At 37.9% G+C, this 5,960-nt stretch overlaps 1 non-coding gene across 1 annotated transcript; it reads left to right on the top strand.

Annotated features, from left to right (window-relative positions):
* The first annotated feature begins 487 nt into the window (after positions 1 to 487).
* Positions 488 to 613, top strand: LOC128560644 (U6atac minor spliceosomal RNA). The gene has a single exon (XR_008373113.1). It is a non-coding gene; the product is annotated as a U6atac minor spliceosomal RNA (small nuclear RNA).
* The last annotated feature ends 5,347 nt before the right edge of the window (positions 614 to 5,960 follow it).

The following is a 5,960-nucleotide window of genomic DNA, read 5'->3' on the forward strand; positions in this document are numbered from 1 at the left end:
ATATCTATTTAAAGCATAATATATTACTTTTATTGTGTCTACTAGTAAAAACACTATATCTGGGATGAGTATTTTTCTTGTTGAGACAGTAATAGCCTGTAATCTACAAGCATGTAATCAATCCTCTCAGATAGAGGACCTCCTCACAATGAAGATAATTCTCCCCAAATGTTTCCTTTTCTCTTACAGGTGAAAAGATAAGGCACTTAGTAATCTGTGGAAATAAATGCTGTTGATTAACATAATTCACTTATTTTACAGGGCACCAAATATGCCCTCTTTTTATGGCTTTGTATACAAAACAAGGCATAGTTTGAGATGAGCTTGGATGCCCAGAAGGGTAAAAGGAAACAAAGTTTCACTGAATAGGCAAGGAATAAATTTAAGGCTACTTCTACTATTTTGATTTGTGGGTTAATATTAATTAAATTCTTTTTTAGAAATAGTCTGTTAAGGTGCTGTTCACTGTTATATATAAAGAAAAGTCATGTTGTATGAAAGGAGAGAAGGTTAGCACTCCCCTTGACAAGGATGGAAGAGGCCCTCGGGCCTGACAACACGCATACGGTTAAGGCATTGCCACCTACTTTGTGGCATCTAACCATCGTTTTTTTGGTAAACGGTCTGTGAAGCTAGTGAATGATGCCCCATGATCATATCAATGTACACAGCTATGATTTAATAAAAAAAAGTAAAAATAACAGTATTTTTTCAATGATGCCTTTGTTCTGAGGGCAATATATTTAGGAAAATTGTACACAGATTAAGAAAAGAGTCTAACCATGGAAAAGTGGGAAGTCGGTTTTAAATTATAAAACCTGATCACATATTCTATTTGTTCATCATTTAGAATATTTTTTTCACATGGTTTCAATATAATAAAGCCTCAAATGTTTTGCTCTTAAAAAAAAAAAAAAAGAATAGTCAAGCTAGGCAGGCAAGTGGATCATGCCTTTAATCCCAGCGCTCTGGGAGGCTGAGACAGGTGGATTGCTTGAGCTCAAGAGTTCAAGACCTCTAACTCTACTAAAAATAGAAAAATTAGCTGGGCATCCTGGTTCAAGAGCTCAAGAGTTCAAGACCCCTAACTCTACTAAAAATAGAGTTGGGCATCATGGTGGGCACCTATAGTCCCAGCTACTAGGGAAGCTGAGGGAGGAGGATCTCTTGAGCCCAGGAGTTTGAGACTGCTGTGAGCTGGACTGATGTCATGGCACTTTAACAAGAACGACAGAGTGAGAGTCTGTCTCAAAAAAAAAAAAAAAAAGGAATAGTTCAAATGCATAAGGCTTTCTATCAGCCAGGATCCCAGCAGGAAACAAATGGCACATTCCAAAAGGGTGAAAGAATTACCATCAAAGCTAGATAGAGGGTACCTGGGTGTCTATTATACTAATCTCTATTTGTCTGTCTTGGAAATTACCTATAATAAAATACATATAAACAAAGGGAAGAGTGTAAAAGAGAGACTATGAAAGAGTGACTTACAAAGGTGTGAGCAGAAATTAAAGGAAAATAACAAGGAAAAGTGAAATCTCCTTCCCTCCTCTGCTAACATCCCCATGCCCCCAGCCACTCCCAGGGCTGGAGACTGTGGGAAGTACTACCAGGAGCAGTCTTGGAGGCACAAGGAAAAGGGACCAGCTCCTGGAGCTGGTGACCTACAGGGCAGAACAGAGTCACCCCCTGGAAATACAGCCGCTGACAACCGACGCCCACTACAGAATTCGTGGAGCCCAGTGCAAATTGAAGAAAAGCAAGAAAAAAGTTGGATTAAAGGTATTAAAATATAAAGTCTTTGCTTTCCTCCTGTAGTTTTTCTCAACTTGTTAAGTTTTCAAAATTTTCTATCAGGGTAGTGCCTGTGGCTCAAGGAGTAGGGCACCAGCCCCATATACTGGAGGTGGCGGGTTCAAACCCAGCCCCAGCCAAAAACTGCAAAAAAAAACAAAAAAAAACAATAAAACTTTCTATTTAACACCATTCTAAATAAAGAAAAAATTAAAATTTTAAATTATTAGCAGGAATCTTACTATTTATTTATTTATTTTATATTTTTTGAGACAGAGTCTTACTCTTGCCTCAGGCTAGAGTGCTCTAGCTTCATAGCTCACAGCAACCTCAAACTCCTAGACTCAAATGATCCTCTTGCCTCAGCCTCCCCAGTAGCTAAAATTATAGATTCCAGCTAGGTTTTCTACTTTATTAGTAGAGACAGGGTCTGCCTCTGACTCTGGCTGGTCTTTTTTTTTTTTTAATTAAATCATAGCTGTGTACATTAATGTAATCATGGGGCACCATACACTGGTATTATAGACCATTTGACATATTTTCATCCCACTGGTTAACATAGCCTTCCTGGCATTTTCTTAGTTATTGTGTTAAGACATTTATATTCTACATTTACTAAGTTTCACACGTACCCTTGTAAGATGCACCGTAGGTGTGATCCCACCAATCACCCTCCCTCCGCCCATCCTCCCCCCTCCCCTGCCCTCCCTCTCCCCCTTCCCCATATTCTTAGGTTATAGCTTTCATATGAAAGCCGTAAATTAGTTTCATAGTAGGGCTGAGTACATTGGATACTTTTTCTTCCATTCTTGAGATACTTTACTAAGAAGAATATGTTCCAGCTCCATCCATGTAAACATGAAAGAGGTAAAGTCTCCATCTTTCTTTAAGGCTGCATATATTCCATGGGACCTGATCAAATCATACATACACCATGATTTATTAATCCATTCATGGATCAATGGGCACTTGGGCTTTTTCCATGACTTAGCAATTATGAATTGGGCTGCAATAAACATTCTGGTACAAATATCTTTGTTATAATATGATTTTTGGTCTTCTGGGTTTATACCTAGTAGAGGAATTATAGGATTAATGGCAGGTCTATTTTTAGATCTCTAAGTGTTCTCCAAACATCTTTCCAAAAGGAACGTATTAGTTTGCATTCCCATCAGCAGTGTAGAAGTGTTCCCTTTTCTCCACATCCATGCCAACATCTCTGGTCTTGGGATTTTGTGATATGGGCTAATTTTACTGGAGTTAGAAGATATCTCAATAGTTTTGATTTACATTTCTCTGATGATGAGCATTTTTTCATATGTCTGTAGGCCTTGCACCTGTCTTCCTCATAGAAGTTTCTCTTCAAGTCCCTTGCCCAGCCTGAGATGGGATCACTTGTTCTTTTCTTGCTAATATGTTTGAGTTCTCTGTGGATTCTAGTTATTAAACCTTTGTCAGAGACATAACCTGCAAATATCTTCTCCCATTCTGAGGGCTGTCTGCTTGCTTTACTTATTGTGTTCTTGGCTGTGCAGAAGCTTTTTAGTTTGATCAGGTCCCAGTGGTGTATTTTGAAGCTGCTTCAATTGCCTGGGTGGGGGGCGTCCTCCTCATAAAATATTCACCCAGACCAATTTTTCAAGAGTTTTCCCTGCACTTTCTTCTAGTATTTCTATAGTTTCATGTCTTAAGTTTAAATCTTTAATCCAGTGAGAGTCTATCTTAGTTAATGGTAAAAGGTGTGGGTCCAGTTTCAGTCTTCTATAGGTCGCCAGCCAGTTCACCTAGTACCATTTGTTAAATAGGGAATCTTTTCCCCACTGAATGTTTTTAATTGGCTTGTCAAAGATCAAATAAATGTAAGTAACTGGGTTCATTTCTTGGTTCTCTATTCTGTTCCATACATCTATCTCTCTGTTTTTGTGCCAGTACCATGCTGTTTTGATCACTTTCGATTTATAGTATAGTCTGAGGTCTGGTAGTATGATTCTTCCTGCTTTGTTTTTATTTCTGAGTAATGTTTTGGCTATTTGAGGTTTTTTATGATTTCATATAAAACGAAGTATAATTTTTTCAAGATCTTTAAAGTATGACAGTGGAGCTTTAATAGGGTTTGCATTAAAATTGTATATTGCTTTGGGTAGTATGGACATTTTAACAATGTTGATTCTTCCCAGCCATGAGCATGGTATGTTTTGCCATTTGTTAACATTTTCAGCTATTTCTTTTTTTAGAGTTTCATAGTTCTCTTTATAGAGATCTTTCACGTCCTTTGTTAGATAAACTCCCAAATATTTCATCTTCTTTGGCACTACTGTAAACATAATAGAGTCCTTGACTGTTTTTTCAGCTTGACTAATGTTGGTATATATATATATATATTGATTTATGGAAGTTGATTTTGTAACCTGAGACACTGCTGTATTCCTTGATCACTTATAAGAGTTTGTAGTAGAATCTTTGGTGTTTTCCAGATATACAATCATATCATCTGCGAAGAGCAAAAGTTTGATCTCTTCTGACCTTACATGAATACCCTTGATCACCTTTTCTTCCCTAATTGCAATGAACACTTCCATTACAATGTTAAAGAGCAGTGGAGACAATGGGCAACCTTGCCTGGTTCCTGATCTGAATGGAAATGATTTCAATTTAACTCCATTCAATAGGATACTGGCTGTGGGTTTGCTGTAGATGGCCTCTATTCGTTTAAGAAATGTCCTTTCTAGGGTGATGCCTGTGGTTCAGTGAGTAGGGTGCTGGCCCTATATACTGAGGGTGGTGAGTTCAAACACAACCGTGGCCAAACTGCAACAATAAAAAAATTAAAAAAAAAAAAAGAAATGTCCCTTCTATACCAATTTTCTTAAGTGTTCCGATCATGAAGGGATGCTGGATATTATCCAAAGATTTTTCTGCAATTAAGAGAATCATATGGTCTTTGTTTTTTAATTTGTTTATGTGCTGAATTATATTTCTAGATTTATGTATATTGAACCATCCTTGAGACCCTGGGATAAAACTGACTTGGTCATGATGTATAATTTGTTTGATGTATTGCTGGATTCTTTTTGTTAGGATCTTGTTGAATATTTTTGCATCTATATTCATTAGTGATATTGGTCTATAATTTTCTTTTCCTGTTGGGTCTTTTCCTGGTTTGGGGATCAGGGTGATGTTTGCTTCATAGAACATGTTGGGTAGTATTCTCTGGCTGGTTTTGAACTCCTGAGCTCAAGCAATCTCCCTGCCTTGGCCTCCCAGAGTACTGGGATTATAGGCATGAGCCACTGGGTCTGAATCTTACTATTTATTTTTACATTGTGCATTGCTAGTTTTAAATGTCATTATAAGAGCATTTAACTCATATGCAGAATCACCAACATTACACAGTTCATATTTCATAGGTTGTACATAGATACGTATTTTATTCTTACTGGATCCATGGAAATACCACACAAAACTAAACTCAGCTGTTTTACTTTGCTTCTTTATATGCACACATTGTACCAATACTCTCTGCCCTGCTTACTGATGAGCAGTGAAGAACTAAAAGGAAAAACAACTATGGCTCTCCTTGTCTTTCCCTTTTTTTCTGTGGCATCAAATTAATATAAGTAGTTGGTTAGTACAGGAAAGAAGTATGACTAAGAAAGGATATGACAGGGCTTCTTTGTGGTTTGTATTTCTTAAAATTCCACTGCTCTTTTTTCTGAAGTCACGCATGTGTTGGTTGAAATGGAAGCACAGCATCTCAGGGGTTTACGACTGCAGCTCTGCTAGTCTTACCTTGTATTTATTTGAGTCTTCCTTAATTTCCATGCATCTCGTGTGAGTGCACAGGAATTCTATATTCATGGGGCTTTGAAAAATGCTATATTCAAATGGAACAATCAGAGTTGGCAGCCACAAATATTGCATGGAATTCCTTTGTTTATATATATGTTCCCCTCTTCTACCAGGCCTGTCTTAGAAAATGCACATTCAATGATAAAATCATCAAGAATTTCAAGACAGTGATGGCCGAACATTAAACCAAGTGCAGGGCTCTTCTGAAGATGAGGCCCCTTTGGTGACACAGGCCCCCTGAAGCCAGCCCTGCTGCCACTTCATTATCAGGCAAGGAGGAAGCCAGGGAAATCAGGCCTCCCATCCCATTTGGGTGACCC

The sequence above is a fragment of the Nycticebus coucang genome, chromosome 11 (assembly GCF_027406575.1).
Source record: "Nycticebus coucang isolate mNycCou1 chromosome 11, mNycCou1.pri, whole genome shotgun sequence".
In the NCBI taxonomy this organism is placed as follows: Eukaryota; Metazoa; Chordata; class Mammalia; order Primates; family Lorisidae; genus Nycticebus; species Nycticebus coucang.